Source organism: Ruditapes philippinarum, unplaced genomic scaffold, assembly GCF_026571515.1.
Source record: "Ruditapes philippinarum isolate M1 unplaced genomic scaffold, ASM2657151v2 ctg4225_1_1_1_1, whole genome shotgun sequence".
Taxonomy (NCBI): domain Eukaryota; kingdom Metazoa; phylum Mollusca; class Bivalvia; order Venerida; family Veneridae; genus Ruditapes; species Ruditapes philippinarum.
This window is the reverse complement of record NW_026865472.1, coordinates 55138-70201: the sequence shown is the minus strand read 5'-3', so window position 1 is coordinate 70201 and position 15064 is coordinate 55138. Positions and strand designations below refer to the sequence as shown.

General features: G+C 35.0%; 1 non-coding gene across 1 annotated transcript; it reads right to left on the bottom strand.

Moving 5' to 3' along the window:
- Positions 1 to 908: 908 nt before the first annotated feature.
- On the bottom strand, positions 909 to 981 carry Trnar-ucg (transfer RNA arginine (anticodon UCG)). Its single transcript has one exon. It is a non-coding gene; the product is annotated as a tRNA-Arg (tRNA).
- Between the last annotated feature and the right edge of the window lie 14083 nt (positions 982 to 15064).

Here is a 15064-nt window from a genome sequence, read left to right as displayed (position 1 = left end):
TCTGTTATCATTTGAAATATAAAACAAAGAAAATATCAACAGAAATACATTTGCCTACATATTTTAATTTGTCTAAATACAATGCACAGTTTATCATGGGAGGCTATATACTGTGTATTGCTATACTCAGTATGCTCCAATTTTGTAACAATTTCAAAAAAAAATAAAAATCCCCTGCCTACCTACCCACCTCTTGAACATAGGGTCGGAGCACTACAAACAAACATTTTTTTAAGGATGGCCTTATGGACGGTAAGAGCGTTCTTCCTTAGCCAATCCGGTGTAACTGGTTGGGATAATAAGATGTCACAAACTACACGCCATTGAAAGCATTTTATTTATGCTTAGATTACCTTAATGATCAAATGATATTTATTTTACAGTGTAAATTCACCTTCTTCCGTGTATCTACATCTGAAGTCAGAAGCAAGGAGTTAAAGGCTGAGCCAGCGAAGGGGCGAAGGATTTAATTATGCCGTTCAATTAGCAAATGTGTACTTTTAAAAAAACCATTGCTTTTCCCGTGCTTTCCATGTGTTTAAGTGGTTTCATTTGACAGATATGTTTTGATAATGAAACAACTATAGCCGACAGATTATACGGTCAATGCACACAAAATATTAATCTTCGATAGATTTTCGGTAAGTTCCGGACTTGATGTGATTCTATTGAAATTTGAATCAACACGATCTGCTGTAGTCCCTGATAGATATTGTAGCACGACGGGCTTAATAAGCATGGTAAGTAGTTACTGTTACTATCATATGCGCATATTACAAATCCATCTTTTATAAGCAATGTTAATTATGAATAGTTCTATAAAAATAATATTTGAAAGTAAAAAACCGTCAACAAATAGAAATTATCAACACGTTACACATCAGTAAAGCGGGAACCAAAAAAAAAGATGACCGCGACGAGACTCGAACTCGCAATCTTCTGATTCGAAGTCAGACGCCTTATCCATTAGGCCACGCGGCCAGTCAGTTTTAATATTCTCAAATATTCTCTGTGCTTTTGTAAGATTTTTTTTAAATATAATGTATTAAAGATTTTTATAGCGTAAGCAAATAAATGAAATTTTCATGTATATATATGAAAAATGATATAATAACGACAATTTTTTTAGGAAATTAACAGTAAGTAATGTGTCTTAGCTTTATCACTAATATGTGTACTTTAGAATAATAAAGCAACAATCTAGAAGCAATAAAATTACAGACAGAAGATATCTTGATAATTTAACAAATTATAAATAATCTAACGTTAGAATGACATGTGTGTTTATTAGCTTGAACTTATAATAAGCAATAAACATTATTTCAGACAGACAAACCAATCAAATTATAATGTAAACCCGAGACACATTTTCACAGACATGTGATATAAAATAAAACATCAAAACCAACGTATGTTAAAGGTTTACATAATAAAACTTGCTCCCAAAGTTATAATTCAAGTATGGAATTTACGGAATTTAATCTCCCTATGTTAAGTTGAGTACGGAAGCTTCAAAGGGTCACCTCTTACGCGATCTTTTGTGAGAAGATTTACGCAAGTCGAAAGAATTAAGGTGCAAAGGCATGATATCTTTAGTGTTTTCGCAAAAAATAATTCGAATAAACGAGAAGATTTGAGTTAATTGGCCAAATTTTTTCTTGCAAAAACAGAAACATTACACATAACGATTAATATTTTGACGAAAAATTAATAAAAGGTGTTTTTCGAAAAAAATGAAGGGGCAATACATGATGCATTTCACTTTCTCGAAAAAGATTATGACGCAATACCTAATTCATTTCACCTTCTCGCATGAACTTTTGATGCATTACCATAATACATTTAAGTTGATGGAAAAAAGTTTGCGCAATGCCTAAAGTGTATTCCGCTTTTCGTTTTAAATTTTGTCGGGATAGTCTTCCATTTTGCATACGATGGCTTATTATTTCGTTAAATAAGTTTTAATAAAATTGTGATATTCAAGACTACAGCAGACAGCGTATTTGTCGAAGTCATGGAGAAAGTTCTAACAGTATTGGTATGATGTTATAATTTTTATCATCATCATTATTAGTAGTATTACAATTAGTTGTAATAGGAGTTGTAGAAGTGGTGGTGCTGGCGGCGGTGGTTGTAGCAGCCCAGCAAGTATCAGTCTAAGTAGGTACATGTCGTAGTACACGCTTTGTTAGATTCTCACTCATTTGACTTTTCATTATGGCTTATTTCATAGTCAGTGATTTACGGTTGCCATTCCGTACCTCATTTTGCATTTTAATCCACGGAAACAAATTCTTCAACAGGAGCTGTCACTGAAGTGACTTATGCCCCCGATAGGAAGCTCTGGCATAAAATCCTCAATATATGCCAAAATACTGGTTATATATGCCCGACCTCCTTTGATAAATATCATTCCTATAATAGTCTAAACAATTTTCACTTAAAATCACCATTAAGGGCCCATAACTGTGCGAAAAAAAATCATGTACAAAATCATGGCACAATGCACAACTAGACTTGGCATGCAAACAATTTTATAAATGCTCACTGAAATTTTCCAAGTGGCAAAGTTAATTTACTGAAATCAGGAACTATTCACAACTAGGCTTGGTGGCAAACAATTCTGTGAATAATCCCCCCACCTCTGTTTTGGTGATGAAGCGCGGACAAGCTTATTTTACTCAAAAAATGAACATTAAGGGGCTATAACTGTCCCAAAATAGATTCAAGCGGAAAATCAAGATACTATGCACAACTAGGCATAGTGACAAACAATCCTGTGAAGTTTCACTAAAATCACCCATCAGTTTATTTGATGAAGCGCAGACAAGCTTATTTCACTCGACAAATGACCGTTAAGGGGCTATCACTGTCCCAAAAAAGAATCAAGCTGAAAATCTAGATTATATGCACAATTTGGCATAGTGACAAACATTCCTGTGAAGTGTCACTGGAATCACCCATCAGTTTTCTTGATGAAGCACAGACAAGCTTATTTTACTCGAAAAATGACCAGAAAGGGGCCATTTCTGTGCAAAAAAAAAGATTCAAGAGGAAAATCAATAAAGTATGCACAACTAGACTTGGTGACAAACAATCCTGTGAAGTTTCACTGAAATCGCCCCACAAAGCGCGGACATGATTATCGGACAAACGTTTGGAAAGGCGGGCAGAGGGACAGTGCGATTACTATATGCCGACCTTCGGGGCATAAAAATGCTAAAACGACAAAATAACTATATTACTCCAATTAATTTGTTCATCCAGACTTAACAGTATTCTTAAATTACCTTAAAATTTATGTGGGGCCCCCTCCCTAAAAAATGGTTTAAAATGATTGTAAGCATGCAATAACAGGATAAACACTTACCAAACTCAGCATTTTTAGGAATCTTTATTAACCTTAGTATTAACTTCAGAAAAAAGGATGCATAATTATTAATATATATGATATTATTAAAAGTAAAATCAATGTAATTAATATACTAGTTGTATTGCGACTGGCAACAGTAACCAATGAAGTACTTAACAAAGCATATCTCTGTTTCATTATAAAGAATTTAATTGCCAGTACAATGTCATATTAAAGAAATTCCATATGGAGGTTTTGCCAAACGTGTTTATTGAGGTAAGTTTTGAAAATAATACAAAATTCAATAAAAAAAAGTTATGTAATATCATCACTAATATGTTTACCTTTCAAGGTCATACCGATATCAAGGTCAAATTTCATAATGTGTTAGCTCACCTGCCACGTAACAGGATGAGCTTTTGTGGTCAATTTTTCCGTCGTCCATCTTCCGTAAACAAAGTTGGCGTTACCGCTCTAGCGTTTTCATTTTTGCTTTGATTTTGACTAAACTTTGTCAGAAAGTGAATCTCAATGTAAGGTAGATCATTTTATACAATGGATTTTGTCGGGTCACAGTGACTTTGAAAACAAAATCAACAAATTATGATAATTTGTTTTACATAATACTATGCTTGGAACAGTTTACCAAAATATGATAAAAAGAAATTTGCAAATGTAATAATATGAATGCAATTTGGGTGCATTTATTTGAACCATACGAAAAATTGGAAATACAATATTGGCTGCAAAGCTACCAACAGGCATGTTATTGCTAAAACGCTTCTTGAGTGCAAATGTTTTGTATGCAATTTTCTTCTCTTGTGAACATGTTGCATTTCACTAGAAAGTACAATAAAAATGCAGTATTGAAGAAATGAAAAGATACTTTTAAAACACGGCCGCCATGAACCGGTTTCAAAAATATACTTCTACCACAGGAGCTTGAAATTCTATCAATAATCGCTCAAAAGTCCGATTTTAAAAAAAAATCCATACCTATATATAAAGTGTTTTTTTATATAAAGGTATGGATTTTTAGCTCACCTGTCGTGTCACAAAGTGACAGGGTGAGCTTTTGTGATCGCTTTTCGTCCGGCGTCCGTCCGTCCGTCCGTAAACTTTTACTTTAAATGACATCTCCTCATAAACCACTAAGCCAATTTCATCCAAACTTCACAGGAATGTTCCTTTGGTGGTCACCTTTAAAATTTTTCAAAGAATTTAATTCCATGCAGAACTCTGGTTGCCATGGCAACCGAAAGAAAAAACTTTAAATATCTTCTTTTGAAAAACCCTCAAAATTGGCCCCGCCCCAGGGGGTTGGCCCCGCCCCAGGGGGTCATTGTTTTTCCCTATATGCATATAGTAAACTTAAAAATCTTCTTTTAAAGAACCCAAAGAGCTAGAGCTAAGATATTTGGCATGAAACATCTTCTAATGAGTGTCTACCTAGTTTGTTCAAAGAAAAGCCCTTGGGTCAAAATTGGCCCCGCCCCAGGGGGTCATTGATTTTCCCTATATGCATATAGTAAAAACTTAAAAAATCTTCTTTTAAAGAACTCAAAGAGCTAGAGCTAAGATATTTAGCATGAAACATGTTCTAATAGGTGTCTACCAAGTTTGTTCAAATAAAAGCCCTGGGGTCAAAATTGGCCCGCCCGGGGGTCATTGATTTTCCTTAAATGTGTATAGCAAAACCTTAAAAAATCTTCTTTGAAAAAACCCAAATAGCTAGAGTTTAGATATTAAGCATGAAACATCTTCTAGTGAGTGTCTACAAAGTTTGTTCAAATAAAAGCTCTGGGGTCAAAATTGGCCCCGTCCCGGGGGTCATTGATTTTCCTTAAATGTGTATAGCAAAAACTTAAAAATCTTCTTTGAAAAAAAACCCAAATAGCTGGCGTTAAGATATTTAGCATGAAACATCTTCTAGTAAGTGTCTACAAAGTTTGTTCAAATAAAAGCCCTGGGGTCAAAACTGGCCCCGCCCCAGGGGTGTCATTTTTTTTAACTATATGTGTATAGTAAAAACTTAAAAAATCTTCTTTGAAAAAACCCAATGAGCTAGAGCTTAGATGTTTAGCATGAAACATCTTCTTATGGGTGTCTACCAAGTTTGTTCAAATAAAAGCCCTTGGGTTAAAATTGGCCCTGCCAAGGGGGGGGGGGGCTATATACAGGTGAGCGACCTCAGGGCCATCATGGCCCTCTTGTTTTTTAAATCGGACTTTTGAGCGATTATTGATAGAATTTCAAGCTCCTGTGCTTCTACACAATGCCCAAGCTCATTAGCTGCCATTATACAGAAGAAAGGTAATATTTTTATTGCACACTACTTTTTCACCATGCCTTGCCCCTTGCGACTTTTTGTTCTTCCGAAATTAATAGAAATAAAAAAAACTAATAAAAATCGCTGGAAATAGTTCTATATGATAAAAGACAGACACTAATCTTGGATCTGCCTACTGCATTCAAAACACTTCGCATTCGATGTTCCAAACGGTTTAAAAAATTGTATTTTAAAAAGTTGTGTTTTAAAAGGTTCATAGTGATGTATGTTATTATTTACATAGTTGTTTGAAAGAGTCGATTGTTGTTGTTGTTGTTTTAAACCCCCTAAAATACACCGATAATTGGAAAAGCGCCATTCAACGTTGCCTAGTATTGCTAGCAGCAGAAGCAGCAGCAGCAGCAGTAGTAGTAGTAGGAGCAGCAGTAGTAGAAGTAGTATAAGTAGCAGCAGCGGTAGATGTAATTGCCTAAGAAGTAGAAGTAGTATTAGTAGCAGTAGCAGTAGCAGCATTAGTAGTAGTAGCTGAAGTAGGTAATAATAAGTAGAAGTACACGTGATAGTAGTAGCCAAAGTAGTAAGAGTAGTTAAGTAGTAGAAGTAGTATTTATACAAATAGTCGTCTTAGTCTTGTGCGTCGTCGTCGTAGTCATCGTTGTTGTCGTCAGTCGTAATCTTTTATTTTACATACTATATCAATAGAAATAGATAATATTCTTTACTCCACATGAGCCAAAATATTTCAAGAAATTGAATCTTTGGAAACATTTATTAAGATCTTTAAAATTCTGGAAAAAAGTGATCCCTCGGAAGCATTAATTACAACAAAATAACATAAGAATTGCAGACTCGGTTTGATTGAGTCTGTACATGAGGGATAATAAATAAGTGCAACATCCCTCACGCCCCCTAGCACCGGCTTGAGCGGTTCTCAATTCTCAACACTTTATAGTGTTGGCATCAATGATCCCGAAGGACCAGAAAATATAACAACACTGAAGTGAAGTACGGGGCAACTTTTTACGGCTGCCACACGGCACTTGACACCTGCTGTTGTGAAGTACAAAATTCTGGAAAAAAGTGATCCCTCGGAAGCATTAATTACAACAAAATAACATAAGAATTGCAGACTCGGTTTGATTGGGTCTGTACATGAGGGATAATGAATAAGTGCAACATCCCTCACGCCCCCTAGTAAGAAGATTCAATAGTTAAGTAATTATTTACTATGGAGGCTATTCGTTGCCAAAAATCCAGCCTTGTTGATCTGAGTTGAACAGTTTGTTAATGGAAAAAAAACAATTGTATTTCTTTGTTTGTACACTCCAATGTTGCAAACTTGGATTGAGTTTGCCGATTTAACATTGTAAACATGCATTTCAACAAAATACATTTTGTTAAACGACAAAACATTAACTGATAGTAGTAATACCAAGTGTTCGAATACTCAAAACAGAAGTTACATTCTTAGCTTTACATTGTCGAACCATCATGATTCAGATCAGCATAATCCAGCTTTACACGCTTTTCAATAGGAGATAAAATAAGCTCCGCCCATTTTCCCGCCCACTCAATAATCGTAAATAAACGTATTTTCCGCTCATTTTCGGTATTTACCGTCGGCGACAAGAAGCGGATCATACCTTTTAGGTGTTTAGTTACTAAACATAATTCACTTGCATGATTGCCTACAATCAACATCAGCGGACTTTAAAGGATTATAGGCATATAAGTTTTAAAACGTTGTAGACACCACATTTCCTGGAAAAAGCCCCCCAAAACACCAGGTTACATACTGTCTGAGGTTAAATATTTTTCAAGGAAGTGAAAACTATTGAAAAGACTATAGTCAACGACAAATAAATTTTACTGATGGTATTCCAATTTGCATAGGAATGAGTAAAATTTACAGATAAACTGCTACATTACCACTTTCAAATTTTCAAGTCAACATCGGATAGAGATTTTGATACGACTCATTACTAATACAGACCAAATTCTAGCTGTTGTCTTTCCTAGTAGTACTATTATATTAGTAACCTTAATTCTAGCGTATGACTTCACAAGAAAAAAAAAACCTTTAACAATAGTAAAATTATAACCAAAGTTGTATGTACCCTTTCGTACATAACTTTTTATTTTTACCATATATTTTACCATTTTTCCCATTTTGTTTTTCAATAAGTAAAATTTAAATGAGTCCAAATGTATGTATGTTGATTATCAATTTATGTATACCTTGTTTATTTTATCTCTTATAAAGCCATCACTTACAAAACTTAATAAATATTCTGTGTAGTATTTCATGTACATAAAATGTTCTCTGTTTTTGATCATATAGACAGCAAATCTAGACAGCAAATCTAGGTAACAGCTAATGACAGCATATATACACATATTTTAGAGGTGCTTTTGATTCAGCACAATGCATGAAATACCTTAACCTACGCCAGCTTACATATATTTAACAATAAAAGGCTAAATCACATCCTATGACTCAAAATACCTCCCAATGGAGGTAAACAGAGTTGCCAGGATAGACTGAATATTTATTTCAACATTAAAATGGGACAAATTCACAAGTTTTGGTTATACAACGGAATTATCGATATTAAACTTTGCATTGTTTCGTGGTTATACACTTGGTCAAAAGTATGAGTTTTTCTACAACCCAACATAGTCCTTTAAAGAAAGAAAGCACATGCTTATTGTTCAGTTCTCTTTATTCGTGTTGCCAAAAGTGCCTTCCATGTATCGCATTCTAGTACTTTTTGCTGAAGGTAAAAAAAAAGATGTAATAAAGAGTATTGCCGTGGCTCACAAAACCCTACCATTGATATCAATGAATAGTGGTGTGTGTCATTATATATGGGAAACATTTCCTTATGTTATTTCACCAACTTTAGTTTTTGCATATTATTATGCTCATTATCAGTATATACGTTGTTACATTTTTACATTATATCTTAACCAATTTTGCATTATTTGAATATCCTGTACTAGAATACGTTTTAACAAAATCAGAGAATGTTCAAAGTCAAGATTGATGTAACAGTTTCTATATAATTTGAATTATTTTTGTACCAGCAAGAGTTACCTCTCTTTATATTCTGCTTTCGTGAAATTGGCTCCGCCTATTAATTTTCGTCTATTTCCGTGATAATTCCATATATGGTAGTTGCAAAATCGTTTACAAATGTTAATCGCGTTAGAATGTAAAATGAAAGTGTGGTGTTGTAAACCTGAGTGTGTCAAGTTGATGCAGTTACATTCTCAACGTCATGATGCACAGCATTAAACGTATTGTGTACGTTCTATCGTTTACATTTCTACATGTCGCAAGTTTGAAGTTATACATTTATAAATACAGTTTGCAATTTATCTAAGTTGCATGTTAACAGCTTTCATTTTATCAAATCGAGATAATCAAAATGCTTAATACCAGTGCAGTATGTAACTCTCGGATCGACAATTAGATTTTTAATAATGTGATTTACAAACTTCGTAAGATTTTGGGTCATGGTAATTTTTCTGCTGTTTTTACTAAAATCATTAAACGTTTTATTAAAAGAGGTTATGACCCTACTATTTTAAGACATACTGCATGTTTAGTGTTCAACCCTTTTACAGTTGGACACTACGCTTTCCTCTTTTGATTGCATCTGACGGACCAAGTGGGAGACTCTATGATGGATAGTTCGTAAAGCCCTTTGGGACTGAATTGTCTTAATGTTCGTCTTCTGCCTTGCTTCGTCGGGCCCTTGTAGGTGATTTTCTTGTTGCTCTGTCTTCCTTTAGGACATTGAGTACTTTTGTTATGGTCATTGGGTTTACTTTTATATGTTTCTACATGATCATTTTAGTGTTTTACTTATTCAACCTTTTGTAACCATGACAACTGTTAGAATTTCACTTGGCGGGGATTCATTTTATTTACACTGTCTCGTTTATAGGAACATGGTGGGGCTAAGAGCGAGGTTTGGTGCACCATTAACCGGTTTAAACTCCCCAGCAGTCATTATTATGCTGCTGACCGTTCCAAGGCGGCGCCCCACTGTGTTCCTCAGATGTATGTCTTATGTTGTTTCATACTGTTTTGGTGACACTTTTGCTTGTGTCCCTTGTTGTTTTCTCGTCTTCGGTAAGTATCTTCCCCATTGCCTCTAGTTTTTATTTCTTTGATAACTCCCCACCCCTCCCCCCGGTCTCCTGTCCCCTTCCCCTTTGTGGGCCTAATTTTATTTTCTTTGAATTCCTAATCGGTTACAAATTAATTATCATTTGATAAGTGGCCTGTCCGTGCTCTGTCTTTGCCCTGTCCTGTTTTTGTTTGGGGTCCCCCTGGGCTCCTTGCCATTGGTTCTTGTTGCTGGGTCATGTGGGGGTTGCGTTCATTGAACGCCGCCTTTCCTTGTTGATCTTGTTTATCATATTTTTTACTAATCTGTTTAGTAGAACCGAAGTATGCATTGTCAAGTTTCAAAGGCTGGATTTTTGGCAACGAATAGCCTCTATAATTTACATGTTATGAGCGATTAATGACTGCTTTTGCAGTATCAATCACTAGTACTGCGTTACTAACGCAGTAAGAGATTTTTTATGTATATTTTGACCTCTTTTTGATTATTAACGTGGATTGTACATTCCGTTTGCAATGAATAAATGACTTTCTTTGTTCATTTTACAATACTTTACTTTTAAATACATTTTTAAAAATTTCATAAAAATAAGCAAGAAGCTGGAGGCATGTTGCTATTGAATGTTGTATTCAGTGAAAAATTCTAATAATTTACTTTGCTTTTTGATTACTTTCAGATACTTCTTGTGGCAATTCATATCAAGTTGTCTTATGGTATGCTACCAGATGAGCTGAGACTACACGATACTGTCCAAAAATACTTCAATATTGGTTATACGCATTCGGAAATGGCTGGAATGTTTTTGTTTGTTCACCATATTGTAGTTTCCAAAACTAAAATAAAAAGGATTCTTCGGCGTTTAAACTTACGTAGACGTGAAGAAAGCAACCCAGAGGATATTGCTCGTGGAATAGTACAGCTACATCGAGAGGGATATTCCGAACTAGGTTACAGAGCAGCATGGAGAATGCTTTTTTGAGATATGGAATCAGAGAACATCAAAATACAGGGAGGATTTGTCTTAATGAATAAATGACTTTCTTTGTTCATTTTACAATACTTTACTTTTAAATACATTTTAAAAAAAAAAATCATAAAAATAAGCAAGAAGCTGGAGGCATGTTGCTATTGAATGTTGTATGATCTTGTTTTTCATATCATATTCAGTGAAAAATTCTAATAATTTACTTTGCTTTTTGATTACTTTCAGATACTTCTTGTGGCAATTCATATCAAGTTGTCTTATGGTATGCTACCAGATGATTCCATATCTCAAAAAAGCATTCTCCATGCTGCTCTGTAACCTAGTTCGGAATATCCCTCTCGATGTAGCTGTACTATTCCACGAGCATTTTCTAGGTGGGTGGTTCCAATATTCCTACTTGAATAATGTTGAATCACCCTTAGGATATGTTGCCTGCTTTTTAAATTTGTCTTTTGACGACTTATCTGTGATACGCAGGCTTCATAACCTCTGATCCCCTTTCAAAATTCCATTTTATTTAGTTCCGCCCATTGTTTTCTCGTTTAGGGCACACGCTTTTTATTACTTGGGGACCATACGCCGCTTTTCATGGAATAGCACGGAAGTGTCACATTGAAGGTTCCATAATAACCGCCGTATGAACACATCTGCGGATGTTTCTAAATTCAAAATTTTACTATTTCATGTTTAAATGTTGAATTCTGCTTAAGCCGGTGCTAGGGGGCGTGGACGGTAACTTGCACTTTCCAATACCGTCCATGAACAGGCTCAATCAAACCGAGCCTGCAACATTTTCAATTTTGCCGTGTTGGGCTTTCTTTAGGGATTCTGTATTTATCTATATTAAGGCGTTAGACCCTTGTGGAGTAGTCAACAGGAAAGCAAGACGATTAAGACGAAGACAATATTTCAATCGTGGCCCAAACTTCGTAATACATGTCGACGGATATGACAAACTAAAACCATTTGGAATATCAATTCATGGAGCTATAGATGGATTTTCCCGAAAAATTCTATGGTTGAAAGCTGCACCATCAAATAAAAACCCTGCATTTTATTTCATGCAACATGTAAAAAAACGTGGTCATGTACCAAGAATGGTAAGGGTTGATGCAGGGACTGAAACCTGTACATTAGAGAACCTTCAGATCGCACTTAGAATGTCACATACTGATAGCTTGTCAGGGTACAATTCTGTTTCTGTTGGGAGATCAACTGCAAATCGAAGAATTGAAATGCTTTGGAGTTTCCTCTCGAGAAACTTTACTTGTTATTGGAGGAACTTTTTTAAAGATTTGATTGATCACAACCTATTTGATAATACCGATCAGTTGCATATCGAATGCCTCAGACTTTGTTTTATGCCTCTAATTCAAAATCATCTTGACAGTTTTAAAAAATCCTGGAATATACATACGATTCGGGCACAAACTAATTGCGAGACTGTAACAGGTAAACCCAACATGATGTATTATCAGCCAAGGATGTTTGGTTATACAGATTGTTCGTTTGCAATAAATTGTTCTGAAGAATAATTGGAGAATCTGGTGCGGGTGTATACCGAGGAACCACCTATCCATGGTTGTTGCAGCGAAATGGTGCAGTTGAGTGAAAATTGGATGGGGCACATTTCTTTCAACAACTGAACACTGCAGAACAAGCAAGCGATGTTTATCAAAACATATTATCATCGCTTCATAGTCGATTACTACAGAATTAGGTTTTAGTGAGTAGGAAACATTTCATGGGGTATATGACAACGGTAGTAAATAGGCCACCTAGAGTTGTTCTTATTATGTCTGTATTATGCACATGCAAATACATGTATGTTTAATAATTGTTAAAATGTTATGGAATCGAAATGTGTTAATTTCCCTAAAATTATTTCATTTATGTACATATATCTGATAGTTTGTATGGTAACGATAGATTAAGAATATCGAAACATATCTAATGTCAATTTGTCACATTTGTAGAGGTATTTAATAAAAATGGAAAAGTATTGTTTTCAAACTTTTTATGGTGATAATATGTTACAGACTAGAGTTATCTTTTAATGTGAAGAATAACCAATTTTGTTTCCCTTGACATACGAAACTTACTTTTTATTAATACATAAGTCAATCAAATAAAGATTATAGTTTATAAGCAGTTCAAAGCAACCTAACACTTGTAGATTTTACCTAGAGGTATACCAGAGCTTAAGTGAACACTTAATCTGTCAAACCTGTCCAGCCAACGTAATGCTCACCTGAAAATCTAATAATGACATCCTAAGGTATTTTGTTATGTTTGTAAGGCCCAATAATTTTATATGGGAAAAAATTAAAAGAAACGTAATAGGAAATGGTAGGAACGACTTCTCGTCTACGGTAAGTATCTTCCCCATTGCCTCTTGTTTTTATTTCTTTGATTACTCCCCCCCCCCTCCCCCCCCCCGGTCTCCTGTCCCCTTCCCCTTTGTGGGCCTATTTTTATTTTCTTTGAATTCCTAATCAGTTACAAATTAATTATCATTTAATGATTAACCTGTCCGTGCTCTGTCTTTGCCCTGTCCTGTTTTTGTTTGGGGTCCCCCTGGGCTCCTTGCCATTGGTTCTTGTTGCTGGGTCATATGGGTTGCGTTCATTGAACGCCGCCTTTCCTTGTTGATCTTGTTTATCATATTTTCTGCATGTCCACAATAAAACATTTTAAATTAGTATTTAGTATACACAGCTTTGTTTATAAAGTCACCGTAATAAGACAAAATTATTTGCAAAACTGTTTTTACTAAACAAAGACAGTTCATTCCTTACGATGAATGCTTTCACTGTTGCATATTGACCCTTTAGACACCTGAAACTATCAAACTTTCCCCCTGCTTTGAATGTGCTTGGTTTGCAAACAGTTTTTTATTTATAATTTATAGCACTGACGGATTGAAAGGTCAAAAACTATATGCCCCTTCTGGAGGATAAAATAACAAAGGAACACATCATGTCTTACACATCTGTCCACGAAAAGACTGTCAATGTCAAATGGTGGTAAAAGTCACATGTTAGTTTTTAAATTGAATTTAATGTAGGTCGCCTTTTGGAAAATAAAAACGCTCTGCACAAATGTCATCGGAAGTCACTAGAAACTTTACAGTACAGACAGCCCCTCATGTTGCTCCAGACATAACAATATTGTGTCGCCTTGTAGCCACCCGAAGCACCAGTCGGCACACAACAGAACACCTCTAGTACTTAGACTGCCAGGTAGTTAACGTTAGGCTGCTATGTGTTGTTTTCCTCTTGAAACCGATGAACCATATCTCTTCTTAGTCTGAGAAAGGCATTTTTGATACATAACATTATTCTTAAACTATTTTGTGGCTATATGATATGTATTCCCCCCTTGCTAGGCCACTGGGCAGCTCGACTGCTAACTTTAAGGCTGCTTCTTACGCAAATATATAACGATAGGAAAACAAAACATGACCACAAGCTGAATGAACAGGGTCAATCATAGGTCAAGGTCAGATTTATGAATCAAATCGATCTATAAATAAAATTATGGACCATTTAGGACAAATTAAAACAAGAGCCATCGCCGGGCGGGGCAACTCTCGACTTTTTACTTTTTCTGAAAGCAAACAAAGAAATGTTTTAACAAATCTTAACGTTTCCTTTTTATTATTTTGTTTGTATGAATCCTGTCCATATATATCCGCATGTGTATTACAGAAGAAAGTATGTATGTATGTATGTATGTACGTATGTACGTACGTACGTACGTACACACCAACACCAATAAATATATTTGGTCATGTAATGCACAAATCAGTAAAAATTCAATTTGACCTTCAAAGTCAAGGCCATTTATAAGTGAAGGTCAAGATCTTCTGATTATTTAAAAGGGCTATCCTTGAAGATTATTATTTTCAAGTTGGAAGACAATCGATTCAAAAATAACAAAGTAACAGCCAATAATAGCAAGAACAAGCAAAATTTGGACATTTGACCTTGAAGATCAAGGTCATTTATGGATGAAGGTCAAGGTTAGAGAGTCTTCTGAAAGGTCTTGTCCCAAGAATTAGTGTGGCCAAGTATGAAGACAATACACTAAGAACTAAAAACGTTATGATCTAGGTACCAGTTTTTTTTTTAAAGTCGAGGTAAAAATGACCAAGACAATCAATGTCATTTAGGTGTCAAGGTCATATTTATTACTCTTTTTAAAGGCGGTCTTAAAGAAATACTATAAAGGCAAATGAAGGTATACATAATTATAAATTAAGTTTATATTATTATTTATTATATTTGAAGGTTGAT